Source organism: Mytilus trossulus, chromosome 5 (assembly GCF_036588685.1).
Source record: "Mytilus trossulus isolate FHL-02 chromosome 5, PNRI_Mtr1.1.1.hap1, whole genome shotgun sequence".
In the NCBI taxonomy this organism is placed as follows: domain Eukaryota; kingdom Metazoa; phylum Mollusca; class Bivalvia; order Mytilida; family Mytilidae; genus Mytilus; species Mytilus trossulus.
In genome coordinates, this window is record NC_086377.1 from 20,853,882 (window position 1) to 20,872,495 (window position 18,614).

The following is an 18,614-nucleotide window of genomic DNA, read 5'->3' on the forward strand; positions in this document are numbered from 1 at the left end:
AAGAAGTAATAAAATACCAAGTTTCAAAGTTTCACGTAACATTTTCAGTTATCAGGAAATCACACGTTTGTAAAAAAATAAATGCTCACCCCTCCGCAAATAAAGAAAAAATTGTGACCTCCCAGAAAAAAAGTATGTTAAACTTACTAATGTCCATATTGTGAATGTGTTCACTATGTTTTTCATGTCCAACAAATAACCTTTCCACTTCTTCTTCAGATTGCTTTATTTGAAATCTGTTGTGCAAGGAATTGTTCCTCAATACTGTACGATGGTAAACAGAAAGTAAAAGTAAAGCGTTTTCAATAAAATAAAATATGGTTGATAAGAAAAGTACTTGCTTTTTCTGCAAATTTGCGTTCTGTTTTTTCATTATCATTACATTTAATAAGGATAAAAAAATATATTCCTCAATACTGTACAATGGTAAAAATAAAATAAAAGTAAAGCGTTTTCAATAAAATAAAATATGGTTAATTAGAAAAGAACTTGTATTTTCTGCAAATTTGCGTTCTGTTTTTTTCATTATCATTACACTTAAAAAGGATAAAAAAATATTCTTAAAAAGTTCTTTCGATGAACCAAGACGCTGATGATTAATATTCAATATTATCTTTACAAATAATGCATGATGGTCTTGAAGTATAGATTCGAGATACTTATATTGTTTTTCATTTTTGATTCCGCATTATATATTATATTATTCGTTTTATTTGTCTTTGTATACATATTTAACCTTCACTTTGTTTTCCTTTTGTTTATATTACCTTTTTTAGCTTGGCTCGATAATTGTACATCCCGCATAGTGTTATTGTATTAGCGTCTTTTTGTATTACTATCTGTCATTTCTGCTTATGTGCTGTCTATACAGTGTGTTGCTGACATAGTTGTTTGTTTTTATAATGATCAGTAGTATAATGGTGACGGCTGTATACTACATTTTGACAAGTTTGCCTACATCATTATGTCTGTTTGTTCTGCTCTAACATTATTGTCAATAAAATTAAATTCATGGGACTGTGTTCAGAGGTTTATAGTTAGCTTTAAAACTTGAATTTATCAATCCGTTTGATGTGTTTGAGCTAGTGATTTTGCTATTTTATAAGATTCTTTCCATTTTTAGTTTTATTTGGAACTGGGAATTTAAGTTATTTTCCTTTATAAATATTGCTTGCTAACCAAAAATATCAAAATGGATTATATAATATTATATAACATGTATTAACAAACAAGTAAAATAACAAAAACACTTTAACTCCTAGGAAAACTAATTCTTAATTAAATAAACGTACCTGCAAGCTCTAAACTTAAATCTCGAAATTGAAACATAAAGTATATCACGGATCCTACTGATACTAAAAATGAACTTAATGAAATTACGAGGAAAACGATCAAACAGTTCCATCTGCGTTTTTTAAAGCACGAACAACACGAGTGTTGCTGGTTGCTGGTTGGTTTTTGGTGAAACCCAAGCAGATGCTTTGTTTATATCAACCTCACTTGCATCCAGCATATGTGTTTGGCTTTCTCCTTGTTGATTTTCGTCTTCAGATGAGTCTGAAAAGTTGAGATGGTAAACTAATTGCTAATCCTCAATGGAACTATTTTAGACGTTTCGATTATAACTATGTACCACTGTGTATGAAGCTCTTTACAAGGACGATTATTATAGTAGTTAACGTAGTGCTTTTTTATTGCATCCCTTATGATACTTTTAAAATAGTGGATATCATGAAACACTTATGGCAAATGACTTACTAGTAGCTTATATTTTAGATTTATGTCATCACAATAGCATGTTATCTGTTTGATTTCATTTGAACAGAACGTAATTGTCAATATTAATTACAACTACCGGAAATTACTCAATTTTGAAAAAATATATACCGAAATATTATACAACATAAGCATCTGTACTAAAATACGAAAGATGCTGTAATTGTGTCACTTTCAGTTATTGCATAACTTATCTATATTTATCAAGAAACTATCTGCTCTCCTTTTGTAATATGCATGTTTCTTGCAAGTTTTATGATGTTTAGAATATACACTTTAGTTATTAGTTTCCCGTCTATTCTGTCATTTATTGAATTGATCTGTGATTTGTCCTCATTCAACACATAGCTTGTGTCCGAGTGAAAATAAAGAATTCAACAATTGTCACTTTTTTCACATACATTACGATTTAAATTAAATCTACTTAAAATTGAAACTACTGAAAAGATATACCAGGAAGATTATGTTTGAAAAATCAAGGATGGTTACGAATTTATGATAAATAATATTAAAAAGAAATAGGAACAGACAAAACATGGATTAACGATTTTATATATATTTTTAAAATAATGAACGCACCATACTATTCAGGCCTGGTACCTTTGATAACTTCTAATTTATAAAATGACGGGAACGTTTAAATACTAATGAGCAAAAAATGAACTGAACTGCATTTTTGTAAAATGAAATGTGTTCCATTTCATTAAACGAAGAATAAAGAAATAGAAACAGCATTCACTAAAATAAAGAAAGTTTTAGAATTTCTTGTTTATACCAAGAAGCCGAAATGTATCATTTATTTCAAGATATAGCGCAAACGATCATGCAAAGTTGAAGAACAAGTCATCTTACATGTATGTATGACTTCATATCATCTTAAAACAATAATTGAATTTAATGTATTTTTTAAAAACTTGTTATAACAAATATAAAAAAAGGACTTAAATGTTTGTATTTTATTTTGGATCCTATTTTCAGCAACCAGTTATAAGATACAATATGAAAATCGATTCATTAGCGTTTTAATTCATTTGATAAAATTTGTTGATATTTCCTGTCAGTTGTTGATTTGTTTCAATAGTTCTCCAAGGTACCAGGTTTATAAACATGACCTAGGATACATCTTATTCTGTCTGTAAAACTAGTATAGGTGTAAAACTTTTTTAATAAAAGAGTGGCGAAAGATACCAGAGGGACATTCAAACTCATTGATTAATAACAAACTGACAACGCCATCGCTGAAGACAAATATTACTACACAAGGCACATCATACAACAAATAAGACTAAGCAACACGAGCCCCACCAAAAACTATGTGTGGTAATTATCCAATGGCAATCTTATACCACTTTCGGTCTTTTCTTTTTTTTCCTTTTTAACGTGTTAGTAATCTTATACAAAAATTTAAATCATCAAATTTCCAGGCTTATATTTATTAGTTGTTTGGTCAAAGAAATATCATATTCGTAAGTCATTGGCGATTTACAAAGGAAAACAAAAATACAAATTCGGTTTTTAATGACAAATATCAGTATATATACAATACTTTTAGTACACTGAAACAATTAACAGTATTTTTTCAACAGGAAGAAAGAAAGAAATATATTTAATTTGTTATCTGCTTCTTTTTATCCACAACTGTGCCATCCGTATTACGATAATGCTTAGAACACTGAAAACATAAATGAATAAACTGTATTTTTTATTGACGATACGGAAAATTAAAAGAAAAATGCTTAATTTTCTATCTGATTCTTTTTATCCACTACGGTGCATGATCGATTTCGTGTGTTTTAAACAAGATGTCCAATGTCGGTTGTGCTGAAGGATTTGAATTCCTTGTGTTTATAATGTGGATTAAATAACAACTAAAATATATTTGTAAATTATATACTTTACCCAAAGCTGGGCTCCAGAAATTTGATGATCTATCTTTCCTGCTTTTGTCAGTCTGTACCGAAACTTATACAAAATATCAACACCGGGCTATCCAAATCAGTGTTTCTTCTGTAACGATAGTAACGTAAGAATCAGACACAAATAAAAAATAATATAAATTGCTTTCCTTACACATGTTACAATTTTGCTTTTAAAAATAGAACAATGCTAGATGGAGCATTTTAATATTTATATATAGAGAGTTTAAACTACCTGTATTTTAAATAAGTAAACATCGCTATTTTAACATGAATAGCCACTCGTAGAATCTGCTCTCAATTCCAACTACATGAACAATCTGCATTCAAACAAAATTAACAAAACTTAATTAATGATATAGTGTTTGCATCCATTGACTAAAGCACATACTATTGTGTATATAAATGATTATCATAAATAGGCATATCATTATGTCACAGGGGATATGTTGTAACGTACTGTGTAGTGATTTATCTGATAATATATTTTAAGTTGAATGCACCTAAGAGGGTGTTAACCCGATTACATTCATATCATACTAATACATTTTTATTATTAATGTTAAATTATAGCTTTTAACTATCTTGTGTTTTATTTATGATTTTTTATACGTTTTTACATATTTTACTTATATTACGGACAGTTAAATATAACTTACATTCAACATCGACATGATACTTGACAGTTCTTTGTGTATGTTGATGAAAGATAGTATATGGTAGACTATACAGGACATAACTATATAGATGATTTGCTAACAAGGTTTGATTTTTTATCGTCCGTTGGTAATTTTGAAATGCATATTCGTCACGTACATGTAAACAAAAAAAATAATCAAATCATTTTATCTGCAAGGTCGGTAAATCAGGTTTATAGATGAACATTATAAATGCGACAGGAAAAGAGAGCAACATGTAAAAAAAATATGTTGCTCCATGTGTATAAATGGAGTGCACATACAGTCGTTGTAAGATTCCATGAACTTTTTTTATATTTTGCAACTCTTTGTTTGTTTGTCATTAAAACTAAAACTAACCTTACAATAAAGATAATCAAAATAAATGAAAAGAGGTTGGTCAATGTAACAAGTAAGCATCGTTTAACGGATCTTTCCAAACTTATTTTCCTCTTAGTTCAGTACTTTTGTGATTTTGCTTTTTGTTGTTTTGATTGTATACACCTACAAGCTACTAGAAAGGTGTTTTTATTTTCACTTATCAGTCATGAAGTTGTAGAACAATGAATATGAAAATTCATATATAGAATTTATATGTTATTGAGAGACCGTAAGCGTTTCGTAATAGCATTAATGTTATTAAGTTGGAGTAAGTGCAATAAGCACGTGGTGGCTATAATGTCTTTTATTGAGATTTTTTGTCACTTTGTTGCTTTTATTTTTTGTAAGGGGATTTGTGTTACGTAGTAGTTATACTGTCATCATTGTCATGTATGTGGAATTTGTGTTCCGTACTGGCTATAATGTAATTCGCGTTACATACTTTTTACATAATCATGGAAATGACTATAATGACATGTAGGTGGTGTAGTGTTTACGTTATGCCACTGATGTTATATAGAACGAAACATTGTTACGTTGAGGCTATCATTCTATGTAGGGGAGTATATTCTATGTATATCATTTATAATATCATGTAGGGGAGTACGCGATACGAAGTGAATTTAATGTTATGAAAGGAGAGGGAGGTAGAGTTACGAAGTTTTTTTAGGGAATCAAGTTTTACGAGGTCATTTAGGAAGAGTATATTTTACGTAATGACATTAAATGACTGAATAAATAGTCAACGATCAATCTTACAGGGCGATGGATCATGTAATATGATTCTGTACACTACAAAATATAATATATAACAAGTCAAAAAGGGTACAACATCACCATTAAATAACTATAAAATATACAAATATTAGATATTTCGGATAACAGATATCCTTCTTCGGTAATTGCACAATGACAAATGAACCAAATGAATTGAGACTCTATCAAAATCTTGATTTATACAATTTAAGCGAACGCTGGAACAATTTTAAAATTTCCAAACACACCGCAAAGACTACAGAAATATGCCAAAAAATAAAAATAGTTATTTACGATGTGAAATGGCACAACTCTAGATTTCCAAAGGTTGTGACAGTTGAGATGTTATAACTGCATTGAGGGCAGTCCTCAAACAAAAAAATCAAAAATGTCCTAACCGATCTAGGATCTAGGATGGTATGAATTAGACAACGGTAGGGCAACTACAACACAAAATGACTATATATCATGCAGTGGCGAAAGTATGAAATAGTGGCTGTTATGATTTATAGGGAATTCCTATATCTATCTTCCTGTCAAGGAGTGGACTCATTTTTGAGTGTATATACTCCAGCTTATACCTTCAAGTATGTAAAGTTAAAATGAGATATGTATGTACAGTAAAATCTAGTGCTGTATTTTAGATGTTGGGAAGTGTGAACACGCTGTCGGAATAAAGTGTTATGTAGTTGCTGTAATATCGTGATGTGTGAACAAATGTTACGTAGTGACTATAATGTCATTTAGGGTATTCAATATTATTTACGTAGTGCTATAATGTCACGTAGTATGAGTGTTATTGCTTCAATATCCTGTTATTTGCAATTGCTCTAAATGATTGCACATCAGGCTTAAAATTTCTCGTTCCCTTTCTGTCCGACTTCACTGATTATATACACCATACACGACCTAGACTCCTCAGGGTGAATATGATGCAGGGTGGGAGAAGTAAAAAAAGCTTTTTCTACATATCCAGTATACCCTCAATAAATAACAAAAAAATTATCAGATAATCACGCTTGACAAATCATTAGTTGCAGATCAAATAATATACAATAACAATTTAAATAAGAATTTAGTGTTGACTTCAAAAAGATCAAAACTATTGACCATATGAAAAATAAAAGTGTTAAAAAAAACTTTATTTTTACCAAATTCAATTTACATTAAAATAACTTGAGTGCATAGTTTCTATAAAAATCTTGATTTATTTGCTACAAAGTCCTCCTTTTCTATTAAATGCAATGAAACAGTAAAAAATCATGCTTTGCACCAAGTTTCCCCTTGGAGTATGTACAAAATGGCTTATCTCTATTATTCATTATATATGTAGTTTTGATACTATTGAAGTTTGAAAAGTTCGTACAAAAATGGCTACAGAAGGGTACATATACCTTAAAGTTGTGTTATCTCGATCACTTATCAATCCTTTACCAACGCTTATTTCCCAATGAAATGAATGGAATATTTTGCCCCTGAACGTTAAACAATCAATCAGCAAATTGCAAACTAGATGTGTTGAATATTTCAATCAAGGATATTATAAAAAAAAACTTTTTGAATGGATAAAGGAGATAAATCGAACGCATACATACGACATGTCAACAAACGAAACTCAACGTAAAAAAACGAAACAGTCAACAACAGAAAATAAATTGGAACACGGATGTTTAATGACAACAATAAAATGCAAGGTTGAAAAAAAAATCAAGTTGTTAACTGTTGTCTTTTAAACACACTGCAGTATCGGTAGACATTTATTAAACCTTTTGGATTATAGCTCTTCGTCTTTTATATAAGCTTTGGACTTCAAATATTTTGGCCACGAGCATCACTGAAGAGACATGTTTTGTCGAAATGCGCATCTGGTGCAACAAAATTGGTACCGTTGATTTTATTATTATGGATTTTATTATAACAAAATTACTGCTCCATTACGATACGTTCGTAGAGTTTCGTCCGTTCGTAAGATGTTGAGAAACCTCTAATTGGTGAGAATGTCTTGCGATAACCGTCGTTTTACTGATGATCAAATTTTATGAAAATCCAATTATGATAACTTTACAGCTTGCATTTAAACATTTTGAGTTTACCTGGCAAACTGACAAATATCCATTTTTAATAACAGGAGTAGAGATAACAGCTTCACAGTGCGCACTTTTAATGTTATACAAATCATGACACTAAATGTTGTACGTCTGTTAAAAATCCTAAATACGAACATGCACAAAAGGATATGAAAATGATAGGGAGAAGGTTTCATTGGGAAAAATTGAAAAGTGAAAATATACATTGCCTTGACTTCAATCGACGTTACTTAGCTTTCCTCCTGGCATATTGGGTCGTTAGATAATTTAATTTTTTGGCTTCTATCGTCCGTAAACTTCCATAATTCAGTCTTCGACTTTTTAATTTGATATATAAGTCAGGCGAAAGCAACACAACTTGAAAAAATAAACACATCTAGAGGTCAATATTATATCAACGTCTACACGTTTGAATGCACTTATTCATGTTATTGTCAGTAAGAGTCTATAAAATTTAGGTGATGGGATGTGCGATCTTTTGTGATAAACACCAAATAATTATTTACAACCAAAATATAAAATATCCAAATAAGAAGACATAGAAATGGTGCTAATAAGACAACTTACATTCGAGTCGCAATACATGGATAAAAACTTTACAATTACTGGTCAAAGTACGGCCTTCAACGCGGAGCTTTGGTTCGCACCGAACAGCAAGCTATAAAGAGCCCAAACATGACTATAGTGCCTAAGAAGATTTTGTGAGGTAGACGAAATTGACCTTAAAACGATTGTATTGACTTTTTGCTCTAAAAATAGATCGGACATATTTTGACTTTATTTAATGACTACCTTAGTTTGGGATTAACTGTCCTTAACTATTAGCATGTTCCTATAAGACTAAAACATTTTGTTTTTTTTGTAAGATAAATTATCATTTTACCTGGCGTAGCCGTGTGTAACATGTGTTAAGTGTGTTTTGGCATTTTTCTCCGAAAAATGACTTGTTGATTGGAATTAAACGTCATATTTGTAAACTTTTTCTGTTTTTCTCCGCAATTGACTATTAAAAAATAGACTTTCTACTGTGTTTTTAGAAAATTTTGTGAGAATAGGATAATTGGCAATTCCTACCTTTCACAATGGTTCATAACTTTACTTTCATTGATAAAACATAACATGGACTCATTAAGTGTCCAGTTTGAAGGTCATTTTAGTTAATGTCACATTCATGCCCGTTCTGATTTAATCAATAGTCATGTATGAAAAGCATTAACAGTTTAAAGGTAAACTAATAATAACTTAACCCAATCAAATTGCATAATACTCAATAACAATTACCGGTTCACATTATAATAAGTAATAATAATTATAATAGGGGTAAACTGGGAAGGGATAAAATGTAAGATATTCAATTTAGTTTTTTTTGCAATAACGAATAAAAATTTGTCAAACAAAAATGTGGTCCCGTATTGGTACAGTTTTTGATCTTTCACTAAGTATGTATTTAAGGCCATACAAAGTTTGGGCTTCAAAAGTCCACATAATTTTTGACTGTATACAGGAAATTTGTCCTTTTAAAACATAACATGTTTCCAACACAATACGTGACTATAAGTAAAATCATTTCTCTAAACACTGCAAAAATATTCATTTCGATTGGTACATAAGTATTCTCATAAAGTGGGTTGAAATAAACAACTTATTTACAGTGGTATCAACCCACCACTTTTATTCCCCTTTAAAAGTGTCCTGTACCAAGTCAGGAAGATGGTCATTGTTATAATATTGTTCTTTTCTCTTTGTGTTTTCTCTTATTTTTGAGATAAGACGTGGCACGGTACTTGTCTATCCCAAATTCATGTATTTGGTTTTCATGTTACATTTGTTATTCTCGTGGTGTTTTGTCTGATGATTGGTCTGTTTCTGTGTGTGTTGCGTTTCGGTGTTGTGTCGTTGTTCTCCTCTTATATTTAATGCGTTTCGCTCGGTTTTGGTTTGTTACCCCGATTTTGTTTTTTGTCCATGGATTTATGAGTTTTGAACAGCGGTATACTACTGTTGCCTTTATGTATAGCAAACATTGAAATCTTGTTAGCACTAGAATGTAAAACAATCCAAGAGGAAAATCGTTGGTCTTATGTGAAAAAAAAAGTCAATATACAAAATAAGTCTCCGATATCTATATTATAAGCAGATTATAAGCTTAATAGGTGGTAAAGATAAAGTAATCACTTCCTAAGTTCCTTATGGATATGCGATCAAGACTATTAAATTATCAACTCAGCAGAACGTGCGTCTGTTTTGACATTATTTATACATACGTCTGGCGTACTAAATTATAATCATTGTACCTTTTTTCCTCCCTGAGTGTATCACCAGCCCAGTAGTCATATTCGGTGTTGACATGAACATCAAATGTATGGTTTTTATTTGATAAATATCCTGTTACAAAACAACTTTGAATTTAAATAGGTTTTTTCTTATCCCATGAATAGATGACCTTAGCCGTATTTGGCTCAACTCTTGGAATATTGGGTCCTCAATGCTCTTCAACTTTGTACTTGTTCGGCCTTATAACTATTTTGAACTGAGCCTCACTGATGAGTCTTATGTAGAAGAAACGCGCGTCTGGCGTACTAAATTATAATCCTGGTACCTTTGATATCTATTTCGAACTCTTTCAAAAAAGGGCTTTTGTTAGATGGTCATGCCCCTTTGGGTTTTGAAGCTTTATGCTTTTGTCAGTAGTTGTACATCTTAATATTTAACATTCAGCAGACAATGATAATTTTCATAGCACTGGTTCGATACTGACGATGATGGACTTTCAGGCCCCAAGGACATCTTCATATAGTAACTCCTTTACAACTGACATGATGTGAAGCAAATATTTCTCAAATTGTCCTTTTATTAAATGTATAAATCAACAAGAAACTAAGTTTAAACTTCCAGAAGGAAGGATTAAACGAGTTATTATTTCTAGGTTGCTTTTTTGTCAAAAGCTCAATAATGAAGCGTGTTTCGGGGCTTGATTTTAGGATGTAGATGTTCCAGTCCACGCCCACTTTTATTTCTGTTCGTATCCATCTGATGAATACATCCTTTTAAATTGATTTATATCAGATATTCTTATTTTGTACTGTTACAGTACTATCACAGGTAAGGGAAAAGTAACAATCACAAACATGATTAACTCCACCACATTCGTTATGTGCCGGTCCCAAATTAGAAAGCGTAAAGTTAAGTGGTTGTCGTTGATTCATGTCAGTCATATTTGTTTCATGTAAAAAAAACTGTTAAAGTTTATGCCGTTAGTTTTCTCAAATGAGTGTTTAATGTTGGGGCCTTTTTATAACCGACAATACAGTATGTGGTGTTATTTTCACTTTGGTGAAGGCAGCGCATTTGCCTATAATATGTATAATAGCTTACGGATGCACCTAGAATTTTAGGTCATAAATGCTCTTCAACTTTATACTTGCTTTTGGCTTTCAAACTTAACTGAGCGTCACTGATGAGCCTTGTTTAGACGAAACGCGTGTATGGCTTATAAAATTATATGCCTGGTACCGTTAACTATTTACTCCACTCATCGATGCCTCTGCTGGTGGACGTTTCGTTCCCGAGGGTATCACCAGCTCAGTAGTCAGCACATCGGTGTTGACATGAATATCAATTATTTGGCATTTTTATAAATCAACTAGATACAAAAATTCAAATTACCTCAGGCAATACGTTAGTCGCATTTGGCGCAACCTTTTTGAATTTTGGGTCCTAGATGCTCTTCAATTTTTTACTTGTTTTGGGTTTCAATTTGATCTGATCGTCACTAGTGATTCTTATGTAGACGACACGCACGTCTGGCGTTTACAATTCAAAGCCTATAAAAAAAGAAGATGTGGTATGAATGCCAATGAGACAACTATCCACAAAAGACCAACATGACACAAACATTAACAACTATAGGTCACAGTACAACTTCAACAATGAGCAAAGACCATACTGCATAGTCAGCTATAAAAGGTACATTTGATACGTTCAACTGTACTTCTGGTATCTTTCGTCCCTATTTGATAAGTAGCCTACCACATCTCCCTATTTCTATATACGTTTATAGTATAATTGTAACAATCAAACTGCGAAAAGTTCTGTTCTTGTATTTTCCGGTGATAAGCTTGACACTCAGTTTTAAAACATTGATACTTTTACTTTCTTTCAAGTCAAGGAACAGTAATTCGATCAGGTTCAAATATACATAACCATAGTTAGTTTTATATTATTGCACAAAACCATTATGTTTGATGACTCTAGATTCTTATTTATGAACAACCGACAAACTTACAAATAGTTCAGATAAATATTCACTTGTAGGTGCTAGATTATCCATACATTTAAATTCTATCGCTGTTAATTAGTAGGTCATAAAACACTGATAACTTGTACAAAAAATATGTTCAAACTATTAGTTTTGGGTTTAACCTACATGTAGTAATTGATCTTTAATATTCTTAAACATATTGTCATATATTCATCAATAAATGATAATTCATAATAGTTATTCTCTATAATGACAGGAAAAACATGAATTATAATCAGATATAGTTACACTTCAATGAATCAAAACGCGCTTCATAGATTATCATTATTGATGCCAAATGGGAATTTTCACTTGATGTAAAAATAGATTTAATCCATAAAAGAAAAAACATATTATCATAAAGTATTTAAATGCATCCAGTAATTCGGAAAAAATGACACGTCATTCAATTAAATAGGTAAGTTCCTATAGTCACGTCCACAAAATCGCTCGGGTATAACCATTTAAATACGGAAATTTGCTACAGAACAACAAGACTAGACGCCATATTTAATATCTATTTTTGATCATCATATCATTCTTATGGTAAGAAAACTAAATTTAGTACTTATAGCTGATTAATACGTCGATGATATAATTCTTTTTTAGGATTCAGAAACAATCAAAGCCTACTTTTTCAAATCTGCTCCCTAATCAAGAGAACTGATATATATCCATGTATATGTGTGTGTTTCATTTCATATCCATTTAATAAGGTCAACGTCAATAAAAAATAAAATCACAAAAATGCTGAACTTCAACGAAAATTCAAAAAGAAAAGTCCCCAATCAAATGGCAAAATAAAAAGTTTAAATTAATCAAACGAATGGATAACAACTGTCTCAAAATATCTCATTATAACATATAGATGAGCGCGATAAAAGTAAATTTAAAATAAAAATTAAAAATAAAATTAAACTATAGTACTTAGGTATTTTTAACAAAAGTTGTAGTTAATGTAAATCAAGATCGACCCTAATATCTATTAACATGTGCGCCATGGCTACAATTTTATGTTGACATGATAGATGTATAAACCCATAGGTGAAACTTGTCAAAAACTCTTTACTGTTCTATAATAAGGAACAACGGCCACATTGACTCTCTTTGATTTTCCATGGTGTCCTCAATAGAGTAAATCTGCTACATCTATTATCTGTACAACGTTTTAGAAAATATTTTATTATTGTTCTTCGTAATTTTATCCCTTGGTTTCAGAATATGTGTATTATGATAGATTTTAAATGTACGTTATGTTATGTGTTTACTTTCCTACATTGGCTAGAGGTATAGGGGATGGTTGAGATCTCATAAACATGTTTAGCCCGGCGCATTTTTGCACCTGTCCCAAGTCAGGAGCCTCTGGCCTTTGTTAGTCTTGTATTATTTCAATTTTAGTTTCTTGTGTACAATCTGGAAATACATATGGCTTTTATTATCACTGAAGTAGTATATATTTGTTAAGGGACCAGTTGAAGGACGCCTCCGGGTGCGGGAATTTCTCGTTGCATTTAAGACCTATTGGTGACCTTCTGCTGTTGTTTTGTTCTATGGTCGGGTTGTTGTCACTTTGATACATTCCCCATTTCCATTCTCAATTTTATTTTACAAGTGCGGTGGTAGACAAATAAAATTGGGAAAATCTGCCAGAAGTCGCGCATTTTACAAAGGATATATTGAACTAATTTCAAAAATATTTATCTAAGGTTAGTGTCTTTGTTTATATTTTTTAAATTAACTTAGTGTGCAGATAAATATGTCCATCTAGGAAATTTTAAGTAACAACCTGTTTTTAGCAAAAGTTTTAGGATTTTTGTCCTCAATGCTCTTCAACTTGGCCTTTTAACCATTTTTTTTTATTAAAACGTCACTGATGAGTCTTTTGTAGACGAAACGCGCGTTTGACGTATATATAATTTTTGTATCCTGATGTCTACGATGATTTTATTTGCCCTTGATATATAAATATCAAATGATTTTATGTTACAGAAAAATAAGATCTAGAAATTGGATTTAACAATCCACTTTTCTTTATTTCTTAAAAAGGTGCAAAAACAATTAAAGCTAGAAATTTATCCTTGTGTTATAAAAAAGAAAAGGCATGGACAATATGGGAACAATATTTATCAGACAACAATAGGATATTTGAGTAGTGTTACTAAGTGGGCTGTAGTAAGTGCAACTCGGGTGTTTATTTCGTCACCTGTTTTCGGAAAACTTATAAACAAGCCACAACAGTTACGTTTTATTAAAATTCTTTAACATAAAATACATTTGAATTTCATATTTAGGACATGCTATGTGTGAAGGAAATTTTAGGTGGATAGGTTTGTCTGCACTCAGAATCTATTTTGTGGTGTAAAGCAGCCATGATAGACTAGGAATCCACACGAACTTGGTGTAAACAAGATTATTCATTGTTATTTTTTTTTTGTTAGGTTTCTGTCTTACCCATATTACATGTACCTGTTATTTAAACAAATCTGTCGGTTGAAAGATGTTTTACATTAAAGGAATACATCTTCTTGGATGGATAACGTTATTTTTCTTTAAACATACTACTCAATAATATAAATACGTGTTTTTATACTGAATAGTCACATTTAAGGCATGGGTAGTTATTACATCGCTGATTAATATTTACATTGATAGTAGAGAATGGATGATCAAATTATATCATCATAATTTAGGTATCAGTTCGTCTATGATTATGTATATGTTGTGTACAAGTTATCATTTGTGTTATTAAAATTTTCTGTTACAAAATTTAGAAATATTACAAATTGAGGAATGTATCTCCCTCGTGCAAAGCTCTGATTCCTTTCAAGGATTTGGCTGTACTTTTTGGACCTTTTGGATTATAGCTCTTCATCTTTTATATAAGCTTTGAATTTCAAACATTTTGGCCACGAGCATCACTGAAGAGACATTTATTGTCGAAATGGACATCTGGTGCAAGAACATTGGTACCGTTAATTTTATTGTACCACAAATAATTTGTACAAATTATAATTTATATTTTGACTTTGTACACATTATAATTTGTACAAATATTGTACAAATTATAACCTATATTTGACTTTGTATACATTATAATTCAAAATATGGATTCTGGTGAAAAGCATTGATACATACCAGTCTTATCAAATAACCATATAGGACATCTTATTGAAAAATGCATAGTTGTTCTTTATCATTCGTTTGGGCAGGTGATTGAATTCTGGCATCTGGAATTACATCTTTCGGTTTTCACATTTATCTCTTCTTAACCACCTTGCAACGGCTTATAGTTAAAATGGGTAAACATTGATATTGAAACACCGATGAGTATTACAAGGACGTGTGCACTAGAAGGACAATAGATCAAAGACTAATATCTTACAGACGAAAACAACCAGTAGCTATCATAACTGGCTGTTTGTGGTTAATATCATTATACATATTCCTCAGTATGATCGTATCCGAACCTTTCCTCGATATGTATAAGGCGTCATTTTTGAATTTGGAGATGTGGGTTACCAAATAGGTTAAGCTGTGTAACTTTCAACAGGACATTTATATCTTAGACTTGAATTGTAGCTCTGAAAGACACCTGTTTCTTCACAGCAACGGTTCTTGAGCTTTTTCTTTGTGAAGCAATGAAACAGCCTTTAAAACAACAGGTTGTCAGCGGTTTCTTTCATGTTAATGCAAAGGCGGGTACAGTACTTTTAAAGGTGAAAAAGTGAAAGTCCGAAGACTTTGTACGATTCCATATGCAATCTCAAACAAATGATAAAAATCATGATAGTATTTGATAAATAAGGAGAATTGTGTTGTCATTTATAAGCAATTCTGTAGTGTCTATCAATGATGTTTTCACCAAAATACTTATTATGAAATATAAGTCATAAGTGAAGAGTGAGGTGCTGGCCCCGTGCTATTAATTTCAGTTAATTCATACCTTTTCATAGACCACCCTTATATTGGTTGGTCTATTTAATGTAATCTTTTATGACATTTTGATCGAGAGGCTTGACCCAAGCATTATTTTCATAGCATTTACCTTTTCATTGACTATCCAAGTTAGTACATATTTACATTTATAATTAAAGTTTGTCTATTGATAATTTGTTTAAAATAAATGACTACTTGTAACATAAGTGTTTGTAAGATGGAGTCATGAACTGAGCTTTATGTTTTGAATATTATCTCACTAGCATCATAATAAATTATGTGATATCAATAGGTTCTTGTCCCCAGAAAAGAAATATCAATCGGTTATTTGTATTCGGCTCGAAACAGGTAAAAATGCTCGGCACAGCCTCGCTTTTTTTTACCTGTTTCTAAGCCTCGTACAAATAACATTGATATTTCGAGACAATGTATGGTTATTCTATAATCTAATGCAATTATTTTGTAACAATTGTTCTGATTGGATGACATCAAGCGTAAAATTCTCTATCTCCTTGTCTGTAACTAGGGAAGCCGACATTTTGAATTTCGGAATGTATTGAAATGCTATTTCTACAATAATAAACAAAAAAACTCACTTGTTGCGCCTAAAAATCTTCTTTTTATCAAATTTTATTACATTTTGAAGCAGCACAGAAGCCATAAAACGCCCGGTGTTTATGTTTGACGCCGGACGCATAACTATGACGTTACCTAGTGTAGGGACCAAAGAAGATAACATTTTTTCGCGGAATTTTCTTTAATGAAGATTTTACACTGAAATAATGATTGAAATTTAATAATGAACTTGTTTTGCATTAGAATAGAGATAACTGTATTGTATTTGAAGCTTTGCGGACGTCCATCGGTAGTTTTACTGTCGCAAATACCCGTTTACCTGTCTCCGCTCCGCGTCGCCAGGTAAACTAAATTTGCGACAGTAAAACTACCGATGGACGTCCTTAAAGCTTCAAATATAATACAGTTATCTCTTAATTTAACTATTGGTTTGCACTCAAGGCTTTTGAAAAACGTTGTTAAAATAACGCTGAGCTTTATTTTTGAAACAATAAACAGAAGTTTTGTACAATTACATTTCAATTCAGTCACATTGTGTACGATAAACCTTCAATAACATTACAAAAGAGTCCATTTACATTTATGGGTAGAGTTATTGGTTATTGTATTGAACTCAACAATGCCAATTTTTCGTGTTTCGTGTCGTTTGATTAATATGTGATTTCTTTGTTTAAGTTTGCTATGTTTCGTCTTTTCATATAGAAGCTTTTTGACACAAACAAATTCCAATACAGACAAACTTGATTAAACTGGACCCTGAATAAACCGGTTTCCCCTCCATTCCGGCCGGAAATGAGAGTCCCATTTTTTTCTTCAAAGGCTTTGTTGAAATACCTTTTCTAAACCGGACCCTGTGTATTCCGAATTCCGGTCTAATTATGAAGTCCCAATACTCTTAATTACATTAATTATTACCTGTCAAAACTGGTTTGTCTAATTTATTTCAACGTGTCAATTAAACGAAAAGACACTTCGAATATATCTCGGATTAAATCTACGTTGTAACTTGGGGTAGGAAATTTACTTCGTGATTTTGAAATCCTTGGTTTCCTGTTGTAAACCCCTAAACACATGACCTTGATAATTAAAAACACTCGAATGGCAACAATCAGTAAAATGAGTAATGTACACTGTACGACAACGTTTTGATAGTGATGAAATTACGTTTGATAATATTCTGGCTTTTTAATCGGCCATGGCATTCCAACGTTTCATATTAACGATCATGGAAGAAAATCGAAATTCTCGTCTCGCAATCCAAACAACGCGAGTATTATGATGCAAATGCAAACAATGCAAAACGAAGTGAAAGTATTTCCATTTATCAGATATAATGTACAATCTTACAGAGAGAACTTTTACGTGCAAAATATCGGACTTCACAAGTCATTAACTTTCGGCCAAAACGGAAATCTGAATAAACAGGCTCCCTGTCAAAACCGGCCCTTTGTCATAGTCCCGTCGCAGGCCGGTTTATACAGGTTTTACTGTATTGGCATTACATTGCGTACCACCTCGTAATCCGTAGTCGAAATTGTTTTGGAAAGATATATATTGGATATGTTGATATTGTTAACCGCAATAAAAGACTTATCATATACTTTATCAGAGATTTTCTCCTCTGAAACCACTGCAGCAAATTGATTTCTCCGTATAGCAGTTTAATGACATTTTTTAGATTATTTTCATGTGTTTGCTTATCATCTCAATAATTACGATACATGATGTAGATACGTAAAATATGAGGTCAGCAAAAATATCATGTATCTAAGACCTACAAAAATGTTGGAAACTATAAGATAACTTCTTAACAGAACAATTGCAATATGACAGTTTATAAGATTGGAAAACGAGTGAATTTTGACTTTTACCAATTCCTCTCCTTCAACATCTTATATGAGTTACTCATATTTTAAGACGATGTTTAACTAGTTTTCGAATGTTTGCCTCCTTATCTAGACAGCAAAATAATCAGTATATTTTAGTCTGATATCTCAGAATGCCTGTTCGACAGATCCCATTGGCTAGTAATTATTTATTGTTTAAATAAAACGTTTGGCCTATGATTCAAATATTCCTATTACATAGTTTTGACAATACAACAATCAGGCTATTAAGAGTATCTTTATCAAAGAAAAAATTTCTAATTCTGACAAAAATGAGTTGTCATTAATATTTTATAATTCATAAAAAAAATAAGGTTTAATCT

General features: G+C 31.4%; 1 long non-coding RNA gene across 1 annotated transcript; it reads right to left on the bottom strand.

Annotated features, from left to right (window-relative positions):
* Window positions 1-1,455: 1,455 nt before the first annotated feature.
* LOC134719503 (uncharacterized) lies at window positions 1,456-4,376 on the bottom strand. Its single transcript, XR_010107605.1, has 3 exons — window positions 4,352-4,376; window positions 3,676-3,783; window positions 1,456-1,557 (listed from the first exon to the last, which is right to left on the bottom strand). It is a non-coding gene; the product is annotated as an uncharacterized LOC134719503 (long non-coding RNA).
* Between the last annotated feature and the right edge of the window lie 14,238 nt (window positions 4,377-18,614).